Consider the following 12,954-nt stretch of genomic DNA (forward strand, 5'->3'; position numbering starts at 1 on the left):
TATCTCCAGTCATGTGACGAGAGCACCCGCTATCAATAATCCACTTATTTCGAGGAACATGGACTTTAAAGCATACCTGCAAAAGATCCTTTATCTCTTAGGTACCCACATGACTTTGGGTCCTTGAATGTTAGTATCATAAATCTTATACAAATGCTTGTCAGATTTCTTAATCCACATTTCAACAATATTAACAGATTTATGCACAAATTTAGATCTAGTTGCTGAGTTAGGATCGTGGCCCTTAATACCACATAACCGAGATGCAGAATTAGTGTGACCAGATTTGCCACAGTCTTGACATTTTTTATTAGGCATCTTGTATTTCATAGGAGTTCTTTTATAGCCACTTTGAAAGACTTTCTTCTTGGCTGATCCATACCCCAAACCTTCTTTGTCAAGAGAAGATTTCTGTTGGGCAAGTAAGACATTCAAGGTTCCTTCTCCATGGAAACATTTGGCTAGATCAGTTTCCAGCTAGGCAACCTTTTGCTCGAGTTCAGGAACTTTAGAATCAGAAGATGCATTTGATTTGGCAGAAAAAGTTTCCTTCTTTAATGCATCAAGACATGCATCTTTCATCTCGATCTCATTCTTGAGGTAGTTGACTTCTTCTTTCAGCTTAGAGACCTTCTCAGATAACAACTTGCTCCCTTCTACCAAGGATTCATCTTTGATGGAATCATCAATCTCATTAAGAACCTCACCCAATGCTTGTTTAAGATAAGCAATCTTTTCTTTTAACTTTCTATTTTGAGCCTGCAAGGTTAGTACATCCTGAGATATATATGAATTTTTATTAATTTGAACAGTATGTACCTCATCATTGTCACTAGAGTCATATTCAAGTCCAGCAAATCATAGTTGAGCTAATTCATCGTCTGAGTCAATCTCCATTTCAGAATCATCATCACTCCATGTGAGTAAAGCTTTCTTTTTTGCTTTGAGCTTGTAGCAGTGCTTCTTGAAATGACCTTTCTTTCCACACTCAAAACATGCATCCTTGTTTTGATTATTTTTGCTTTCCTTGCTTGAACTAGGTCTGAATTCTTTCTTTGGAAATGAAGACTTCATGGGTCGTTTAGATGCATTCTTTTTGGCCAGAAATTTGTGGAACTTCTTAGTGAGAAGTGCAATCTCCTCATCAAAATCTTCAGAAGAATCACCTGCGTCTGCATTAAGAGCTAGAGTCTTTTTCCTGGGGGCTTCATCTTCTTTATTATACCTACGTAGCTGGTTCTCGAATTCCTCTAATTCACTGAATAAAGTGAGAGTTTCCATAGTTGATATGGATGGAGAATCCTGAAGGATGGTGACCTTTGAGGAGAACTTCTTAGGCATAACTCTGAGGATTTTTCTATTGATTTCAGCTTGAGGAATAATCTTCTCGAGTAGTGAGATAGAATTCATCAAGGTCAAAAACCTTCCTTGAGCATCTTTGACACTTTTATTTCATTCCAACCTGAAAGCTTCATAATCACTTATTAGCATACTAAGTTTCACTTCACGTACCTTAGAAGTTCCTTCGTGGCTAACTTGGATAGTATCCCAGATTTGTTTAGCCGTAGCACATGCAGAAACTTTGCGTAGTTCTGTTGCAGCCATTCCACTTAGAAGGGCATTCATGGCTTTAGCATTGTAGTTCAAAGCATTGACTTCTTCAGGAGACAGATCCTTTAGAGGCTTTGGCTTTCCCTCTTTCAAAGGAATAGTTATGCCATTCTCAACAACATCCCATTCATAAGCATCTCGCTGAAGAAAAATCTTCATTTGAAATTTCCAGTCATTGTAATTTTCAGCTCCAATTAAGAGAGGAGGGATATTGATTGATACACGTTCTGATTGTGCCATGGATCGCTAGCAAAATAGTCACTAAAAGACAGGTTAAATGCACCTGCTCTGATACCAAATGAAATTCGTAGGCACAATCGATTTATAGTTAAAGTAAGACTGTTCACAAATGGGACAGTCTCTATTGCAAATGAGACATACTGAATCTAAATGAGACAGACCCTATTAACAACAGAATATAAATTACAAAAACTGAAATGTGCAATGCTGAAAATAAAATAATGTAAGAACACCAAGAGTTTTTCACTTGGTTCGGCCCCTATACCTAGTATATGGCCTACATCCAAGTCCCCATGCCAACTAGCATAGAGAATGTATTATATCAATTTAAAATAAAGTACTTACAAACTTTCCTTGATTATAATCTTGGCCCAATTAAAAGAACCCTTTCCCTAGCACACAACTACCTAGAACACAGCTACATGGCCTTGATCTTGTAATTAAACTTCCCACAACCCGGGACAAGTGATACAATACACCTTTCTTCCAAATACAAAGATTATGATATGAAAGATTACAACTCGACTATAACTCTCAATTAACTGGATAAGCAATGTATGTAATCAAGAGAGTGTTTTTCTCAAAAAAGAATAAGATTGAAAAAATGCAGAGAGTTGTATCTTTCTGGAAAACATCAAGTCGGTTATATATAGAAAACATGTAACGCATAAATTGTATTTCAAACTCTTTTGAAGATAAAAAAGACAAGATTAGGTTTGAAATATTTTGAATGAGTATAAACCAGTAATCCGTTAGTTTGTTTCTTGAAAGAGATAAACCTAATAAAGATTGGATATTTGAAATAGATTAGGTTTATCCAAAATATAGTTTGTTTTGAAAAGATAAGTCAAAGGTTATCCAGTTAACTAAGTTAACATTAAACAAAACTCTAATACTTATCTAACTAACAATCTGATTTGCTGTAGACTTCTTCAATGCATCATCAGAAATCACGGATTAACAATTTTGGTGTTGTCAAACACGCTGAAAACACTAGCGTGGTAAGTCGTACCCATGCACTACAAGATTTTCAGGCTCCCACAACTGTTTTTCCTGGTCCTATGGTATATAAAATTTCTGTTGACTATCGAGGAGCCGTGTGATTGATTTCAGACAACGGTGCCATTAACCGTTACCAGAAAGGATTAACACAACCGTTTTAGTTGCTTGTTGGAATGTATTTTTTACAACTTTTTGTTATAAATAACCTTTGTTGGAAGAAGCTACATGCAATAGTTTGTCCATAATACATAACGGTTTTAAACAAGCATAGAAACAATTTTGTTTTTAAATCTTATACCATTGTCTTTAAACAATGTTGTAGTTAAGTACTGTCTTGAAGCTCTTTAGACAATATTTTCAGTTTAACTCTCTTGTTGTGTAAGTCTGCAGTCAACACTTTTAACCTTTTACCGTTATATGAAGTGCTTGACACAATGGTTAACCTGTTTTTGCAAATTTGATCATCTTAGTCAACTGTTATGAAAATGTTATATTGTTGTCCCAATTAATCTGGTACAATGGTATTTTTTGTTTGAAAACACAATTATCTGATGTTGTGAAAAAGTTTTTATATGAAATTCGTCTTTCGAACAAACCCCTAGTAACACTTAAAACAAGATATTCCCACAATCAACATCAATCCATTCAAAACAAACCAATCCATTCAACCAAATGAAACACACAGAAACACAAACATAACTTGAAACTGATCGATTTACCAATCCATTCAAAACAAACCAAATATAAGTTATAGCGTATCCATCCTTGAAATCAACCAAAATAAATCTGCTAACCAATGTACGGAAACCTAAATCCCCAAAATAGATTTAAAACCAATCTACAGACCATGTAATTCACTTATAGATTGAGACAAAATCTACCAAAATACCAACAATTCAGTCTAACCAACATCAACTGCATAATTAAAAAGAAACTGAGTAACTAGTTCAACAAAAGATCCTGACTGTAAACACCTAGTTTGCGTGGTGTTTCATGAAATATTTTGCAAACTCAATACGGATCTCATTGATGTCATCAGCCGTATACTCCAAGTTTGACCTGCGCATCCACTGAAAACAATACAAAAAAATATAGACAAGTCACAAGTACTATTGTACGAGTAAGAGTATAAAGTCAATCAGAAATCCACAAGTGAAAATCTCACCTTGGCCGCAAACTCAAGTTCTTTGTCCTCAACGATCTCCTTCATGTAACGCATCACAAACATGCCACAATCCGTGCTTCCTATCTGGACCGGAACTCCCTGAAATTTTAAAAAAAAAGTAACTAAGTAAAACGATGTCCTTAAATGGCATACATAAAACATGAGCAGAATTGATTAATACCGCCATGTTCTCCCATAATATTTTCTTCTTCGCAACCTTGTTCAGATCCTCTTTGTAAATTTTAATGGCACTGCAACCATATAAAAACCAACAAAAAAATCAAATCACTGAAAAATATGTGGTCTTTCATGGTTCAAGACTACATGCACAAAAATTATAAATTGAACTTACTTGTCCACAACATCGACCCATTCCCCATTAGCAATTCGACGCTTGAGAGGGTCCATGTAGAAGACAATCTCCACCTCAGGATTTGCAACAGTCAGAGTCCAATGGTTGCTACTCAAATTGCAACAATTGAACACCATATTAATATTAATATTGTACTCAAGCAAATCTTTTACTAATGCACACCATGTTACCAACATTAATAACCCAAAAATAATACAAGGTGACACATCCTCACTTATTTTAAATACCAACCTATTGTAAAAATTCAACCCAAAAATTAAAACAAATATTTCCAGTTATAAACTGAGTAATTAAACTTATGAATTTCACTGAATATTATCAGATTTAACCTTAAAATTTGAATTTCACTTATGATGCTCTTAAAAAATCAACTAATATACTGCAGGACATATAATCATGTTTAACAACAAAATTATATTAGAATGTCTACACAAATATTCTATTAAAACTTACATGGCATTGTAAGGCAATAGAAAGTACTGTCCTTTCCTAGCATTCTTAAAATGTGCAGCCAGTTCACGTGACCTCTGGCTTGCATTACCACATCCGATGGCACCAATCGTGCTCAGATCTAAAAACCTTATCATGCTGCTCATCTTCTATTTTCTGACATGGTCATTTAACAAGCTACATATAAAATGAGCAGTAGTGAGTAGAGTATGATAAAGGACTATCTACAAAAAAATAATTAAATATGTGGAGAAACTTACTGAATAAAAAGGCAAATGACAGAGCCTGAAATTTCACCTCCAGAGCACACCGCATAAATATCTGATAAGTAAATGACATGTTTCTTTGTTGAGGCAAAGGCTTCTTTGCATAGGTCAAAAGAAACAGTCCTCCCATCAGCTAGGGCACCCTGTGCCCATGTCCACAAGCGCTTAAGTGCAGATGGGTAATTTTCACCCATCTCAAGCACAAACTCCGATTCAACATCTGCAACCACTTTAAACGTCTTCTTCATTTTCTTTTTCTTGCCTTTCTGCAAAAAAATAACCATGTTAAAATAGTATGAAATACATACTACATGTAGTAAAAATACTAATAGAAAAAGATTATGACCTTTGGAGCTGACAAAACATTAGAAGTGTTACTGTTGCCTGAGGTTATCAGGCTTCTCGGCCATGGGATAAAAGTTCCTACGGCTTGTTCCACAGTCACAATTTCATCACCGATGGGGAAGGGAATCTTGGCATCACCTTGAATGACTTGAGTGATTGACACTCTTGCATTCTCTTCACCAAGTCTTACACCATGAATTGTCTACTCTCCACCCTCAGGAATGACTACTTCATCAATCCTCGCACAAGCTACAATGTTGCAGAGCGATCCTACAACCAATTTCATCAAAGAATTATCTAAAACATTCACTTTCACCTGCTCACATGTCTTCTCCTCAACAAACCTAACACTTTCATCCTCCCCGGCCACCTTCTGAGTATCCTCACGTTCCTCCGCAAAATCAATAAACAAAGTATCAATCCTCTTAAACTTCTGAACACCCCCCTCTTTTTCAACCGGAATTTTCTTCTTTGCAGCTTCAGGTGTATAAGGATTCTTTACACCTATATCCCCGTCAACCCCGTCATCAGAGTGACAACTTGCTTGTGGGGAAGTGTGTTTCGGACTACCATCTTGTTGTACAGGTTTTTTCAAAATCTCTTCCCTGAGCTTCTCCATTTCTGCAGCCCAGAAAGCATCTCTCTCCTTGATAATCTTTGGAGTTTCCTCTGCCATGAATCTCTGAACTCTTTTATGTATCTTTTCATCCATTGTCATGGCTTTCTTTTGCCTAGGGAGATCAAAGTAAATGCTCTATTTTATATGAACACCTTGGCGACAGACCCTCCCACCATGCTCAGGCTTACCAAGCGCCAGGGTCAAAACATCGTCAACACCTTCTACTTTTAGTGTCCCTTCCTTAACCTCCTTTTTCAGTTTTTCCTACAATATTACGAGTACCATATCATCAGTATGTGCTATTTCCATATAAAAGACTAATCCAATTATGTAACTGTCAAACTTGTACATGGAGTATAATATGGAATTCAAAGTTTGCTAACAATTTAGGGAAAAAAGGTTCTAATTAAATGACGAGGTAGTGAACAAACTGAATTAAGACACAAATTTATTACTTACAATTTCCTCTGCTTTTTTCTGAACAACGTCACTTAAAAATTTTCCATCTTTGTCCTTCCTTGCGAGGACCCAGGTTGATGATCGATCAACTTCCTCTTCATCTGGATGAGATTGATACTGCATTCATATGTAGATGAACTCCTTAGTAATAGTATAAACATCAGTCACATTACTTGAGTAATAACTAAGTTGTTTCACTATTACTTACCCATTCATTCTCGAGGTTAGCATAACCTTTTCGAGACATGCGATGAGGATATACACTTAGCATCCTTCTTCTTACAGCTTCATCATGATATTTCTCCATAAAAAGCACAAGTTTAGATATAAGATGATTAGTAAGTATATATTGTTCCAATGCTTAACAAGTCATCAAGTGCTTCATAAATGCTAAGTAGAAATATACCAAAAACTCAGGTGACATGCGATCAGCAACAAATATATCCCAATGAGCTTTTTCTATTAAAGAAAAATCTGCAGGAGGATATGCCAGCGTTTCAGGTTGATCTCGATAAGGGAGAATATAATGTGTCGTCAGCCGACTTTTAAACTCCTTCAATTTTTGACCGGCCAAACGTAAAACCAACTTCTTGGCGGACAGAGGCAAAACAAAAGCCATCTACATATTGGAGCAATTTAAAATATATCAGATACACATCAATACCAAGTCAACATAAGCAGTTTTTAAAAAATGAGCAAGTTAAAAAAAACAATTTCAAAAATGAATATATAATGAAAGAAGCAAATCAACATAATATTTTTAATTTGTTTTACCAGCACACAGTCCCAAATCTTTGTATTTACTTCATCAGGTACATATTTCCAGCTATCATGCCATATTGGTGGTTTGGTTCTCGCCAAAACCCCAATATAGGATTGCATCTCTGCCGCTTCAGGACCAAACGACTCTCCTTTACCATTAAAATTTACTGTAAGTTTATTTCCCGTGATCTCCCGTCTCACAATTCGATGCATGGTTCTACAGCCTCGCTTAAGCAGTTTTAGTCCTTGACTATCATTTGTGGTGGTAACAGGCTTCGCTCGCTTCCTTTTTTTCGAAATTTCTTTCTGCAAGGTTTCAGATATAGCCTTCTTTTTTACGGATTTTGGGGAAGAAGTGGATGGGGGTGGGGGTCTCAGTGGGTTTCTGGTTGTTACAGGACCTTGTCTTCCTTAAAGCCCTGATCACATTCATCGTACTCTGATGGGATGAAGATAGGTTGTTCCTTTTAAACTCCTTCCTCTTCTTGTCTATCCTTGGTGACTTTCTCGTCTTTAACTCTGACTTCTTTGAATCGATTGTGTTTTTAGGTGTAGCCATAATCTATATGCCACAGAAAAACAAACATATAAAACATAAGAAACATAAAATATATAAACTAGGATGTAGTCAAATATACTAACATATAAACTAGCATATAGTCAAATATGCTAACATATAAACTAACATATAAACTAGCATACCAGTAAGACTTATATACGTCTCCAATTGTAATTTAGTTAATAATTATTTGTTTTAGAACATAAACTAGCATATATCTTCAGTAAATCATACATAAGTCAAGATTCACGTAAAATTATTCCAATTCAGACAACATATATGCTTGATATTTTGTCATAAAAACATATATTAATCCATGAATTAGATCAGATAACATATGAATTAGATACATATGAAATAGATCATTTGTTAACATATAAAAGTCTCATTTGCTCAAATTTTACAACTCATATAAAACCCATGTAACTTCAATTTATCAAACCCAGGTACAGCAAATATGAGCATATTAACCATATCCGTCTTATCAAACTTCAATTTCTAAAATCAAAATTACAAAAAAACAACAAAACCAATCATCAAATCATCGACCACCCAAATCATCAAATCATCCAACCAGAACATCCTCAAATCATCAGAAAAAGGGAATAAAAAGGAATATAAACAGCATAAAAACCCCAAATACATAAAAAGGAATCATCAACCACCCAAACAAGAATCATCAGTAAACACCTCAACAAACAAGTCAACAACCATATAAAAAGGAATACAAATAACATAAAAAGGAATAAACACAACCTTAATCGATTGAGCTGTTGCATGCAAAATTTTATACACAAAACCCCAAATTTTGTAATCGAATGAAAACCCCAAATATATATAATCAAAAAACTACCCAAATCCATATACATAAAACCCCCAAATCTATGAAATCGAAAAACCCCAAGAAAAACCCCAAAATAAGAAGTTATCCCCCAAGAATATATCCCCAAAAATCTATGAAATCTTGGCTCTAGGGTTGAGCATGTACCTTACTAAGCTGGAGATGGAGTGATCGTGGGTAATCGTTGAAATCGCCGCTAAGCTGGGGTTGAGTGATTATGGGTTGCGAGGAGATGAAATGAGCTGAAATGAGCTGAAATGTTACTTTACAACATCGGGAAAAAACGGGGGGAGAAAAAAATGATTTGGGGGGAAACGAAAAATCAAACCAACGGATGAGATTGCAAGCTGGCTTTCATCTAACGGCCAATGCAGTTTCCTATAATATTGTTTTTGTTATTAAAAGTAAAATAAGTGAAAATAATTTTTAAGAAATAACCATGTTAGATTTAGGTACAACAGTTTTGTCTAAATATGTGTATTTAGACGGCCTTTGTAACAACGGTTCTGTTAATATTTTGTTAATAATATTTTGATCCAACAATTTCGATAATTTTATACGGATGAGTGTATTGTTAAAAATATGATCTTATACATTATATGTTCAATTAATAAATTTTATCCTACAAACCGAAATCTCACAAATCCTAAACTGAGTTAGTGATTCATCGACATGATACAGTTATTCGGTTTTTTACCCGTATATCACATTATCTGAAATATCGAAAATCCTAAACCGAGTTAGAGATTCATCGACTTGATGAATTAATCCGATTTTTTACCCGGAAATCACATAACCCGAAATCTCGAAAATCCTAAACTGGGTTAGTGATTCATCGACATGATGCAGTAATTCGGTTTTTTACCCGTATATCTCACAACCCGTAATCTTTTAAATATGGAAAACCGAGTTAGTGATTCATCGACTTGATGAATTAATCCGATTTTTTACCCGGAAATCACACAACCCGAAATCTCGCAAATCCTAAACCGAGTTAGAGATTCATCGACATGATGCAGTACTTCGGTTTTTTCCCGTATATCACACAACCCGAAATCTCACAAATCCTAAACCGAGTTAGTGATTCATCGACATGATGCAGTACTTCGGGTTTTTTCCCGTATATCACACAACCCGAAATCTCGCAAATCCTAAACCGAGTTAGAGATTCATCGACATGATGTAGTACTTCGGTTTTTTCCCATATATCACACAACCCGAAATCTCGCAAATCCTAAACCGAGTTAGTGATTCATCGACATGATGCAATACTTCAGTTTTTTTCCCGTATATCACACACCCCGAAATCTCGCAAATCCTAAACCGAGTTAGAGATTCATCGACATGATGCAGTACTTCGGTTTTTTCCCGTATATCACACAACCCGAAATCTCGCAAATCCTAAACTGACTTAGTGATTCATCGACATGATGCAGTACTTCGGGTTTTTTCCCCGTATATCACCCAACCCGAAATCTCGCAAATCCTAAACCGAGAAAAAGATTCGTCGACTTGATGAATTAATCCGATTTTTTACCCGAAAATCACACAACCCGAAATTTTCAAAATCCTAAACTGAGTTAGAGATTCATCGAGTTGATGAATTAATCCGATTTTTAACCCGGAAATCAAATAACCCGAAATTTCGAAAATCCTAAACCGAGTTAGAGATTCATCGACTTGATGAATTAATCCGATCTTTTACCCGGAAATCACACAAACCGGTACTCAAAATTTAAGATAATATCATAGTCATTGAGCTTTAATTATGTCTGAACAACTGCATAGTGAAATTAGGTCATTCCTCTCTTATCATCTCATCGACTCTCTTACTCTCTTACTCTCTCCTTCATCACGAATGTGGCTCCCTCCTTTAACTCACCTCCGTTATAGGTAATTCCACCTACTCAACCTCCGTTGTTTCTAGTGTTTCTGGTGTTTAAGCCTTCGATTTTATATGTGAGCTCCTCCGTTTAGTAATGTGGGGACTATATTTTACTTGAATTTATGTGTGCTTTGGATATGTGTTTAAATTGTAGCTCAACTTATCTAGCTCAACTCATCTATAGTTTAATTTCTGTTTAATTTGTAGGTCAACTAATCTGTAGTTTAATTTCTATTTACTTTTTGGTTTTGTTTATGTTTAATTTTTTGTTTAATTTGTGTTTAATTTGTAGCTCAACTTATTTAGATGTTGTTTAATTTGTGTTTTTATAGTTGCAGTTTTTGTAGTTATGTTATGTTTTTGTAGCTCAATGTTCTCTGCTCAACTCATTTCAGTTTAATATAATTGTTAGTTTTTTGTAGTTATGTTATGTTTTTGTAGCTCAATGTTATGTTTGTGTTAGATGTTTTTGCTTATCATTGCTCAATGTACATCATTGCTCTGTTATGTTAGTGTAGCTGCAATTTTTGTAGTTGTGTCGTTTTGACCATGTCTCCAATAAAAGGATTCATCTTATTTGACCATATCATTTTTGTAGTTGTGTCGTTTTGACCATATCATTGTGCCATTTCTCTTTTTCAGTTTGTTCAAGTCAAAAGATGGATAGATCATGGTTAAAAGCTGATAGAAGAACAAAAGAGTTTAAGAAAGGAGTGGACGATTTACTGATGTTTGCATTTGAGAACGGGTATAACGAAGACAAAATAAGTTGTCCCTGCTTAAAGTGCGCACACAGCAAATCTTGGAAAGCTGGAATTGTTAAAAATCATTTTTTCCAATATGGCATTGATGAAACTTATACACGCTGGATATGGCACGAGGAGCCAAATCCGGTAGAAAGTCCTCCACAGGAGGAAAGTGACTCATCTGGATCTGTTAACCAAGCGTACACAGGAATGGGTGAAGCTGACGAAGATGATGATGATTTCTCTTCAGATTCTTCAGATTTCATCAATCACGTGGAAGCTGAGCATGAACCTCTTTATCCGGGTTGTGAGAATTACAGTAACATGAAAGCTTTGGTTAAGTTATTCAACTTGAAGGTGACGCATGGTATGTCTGATTCATGTTTTTCTGATGTTCTTTTATTGTTTGGGTCTTTGCTTCTGGATGGCAACAATATCCCTTCTTCTTTCAATGAAGCAAAGAAAACCTTATGTGCATTAGGAATGGGGTATGAGAAGATACACGCATGCCCGAATAATTGCCTCTTATATCGTGGGCAGAGAGATGAAGATGAGACAACTTGTCATATATGTAAGGCCTCTAGATGGAAATTGAATAAGAAAGGAGAAGAACATGAAGGAGTCCCTGTAAAGGTTTTATGGTATTTTCCGTTGATACCAAGAATAAGAAATTTGTTCAACACACCTCAGATTGCAAAGGACATGACCTGGCACGAGACGGAGCGAAAACAGGATGGTAAACTGAGGCATCCGGCTGACTCGCAAACATGGAAAAATGACGATCAAGAGTGGCCTGATTTTGCATCAGAGAGTACGAACCTTCGGTTGGATGTATCCTCCGATGGTTTTAATCCTTTTCATGACAGCCGTACTGAATATTCAAGTTGGCCTGTTTTGCTATCGGTTTACAACCTTTCACCTTGGCTCTGTATGAAAAGAAAGTACATTATGCTTTGCTTGTTAATATCAGGATCGACTGATCCTGGAAATGATATCGACGTGTTCTTGCAACCACTTATAGAAGATCTGCAAGAGTTGTGGCGCGGGAAACAAATGTATGACACATATAAATAAGAGACTTTCTTATTAAGGGGGATATTATTATGGATGATATGTGATTATCCGGCCTTGGGGAACTTGTCATGAAATGTAATTAAAGGGTATAATGCTTGTACTGTTTGTGTTGACAACACAAAGGCTACTAGGCTTGTTCATTATCGGAAGACGGTGATTATGAGGCATAGGAGGTGGTTGCCCCATCATCATCCGTATAGAAAGCAAAAATCAGCTTTTGATAACACTGTTGAGAAGGGTGTTGCTCCAATTTCATTAACTGGTGAGCAAGTTCTTGGAAGAGTACATCATCTAAGGGACCATGTCTTTGGTAAGACACAGCGCCAACCTCGATGGAAGAAAGGTGAAGCTCGACCAGTTTGGAAGAAGGTATCTATATTCTTCTAACTTGAGTATTGGAAGTTTTTGCCGGTGAGGCATGTTCTCGATGTGATGTACATCGAGAAAAATATATATAGGCTACAATAGGGACCATGGATAATTAGGTTGGGCCTTCTAATTACATCTTGAGCCTAGCCCAATGTAATTAAATATTAATTCAATCCACTACAGAATTA

Source organism: Apium graveolens, chromosome 9, assembly GCF_009905375.1.
Source record: "Apium graveolens cultivar Ventura chromosome 9, ASM990537v1, whole genome shotgun sequence".
NCBI lineage: Eukaryota > Viridiplantae > Streptophyta > Magnoliopsida > Apiales > Apiaceae > Apium > Apium graveolens.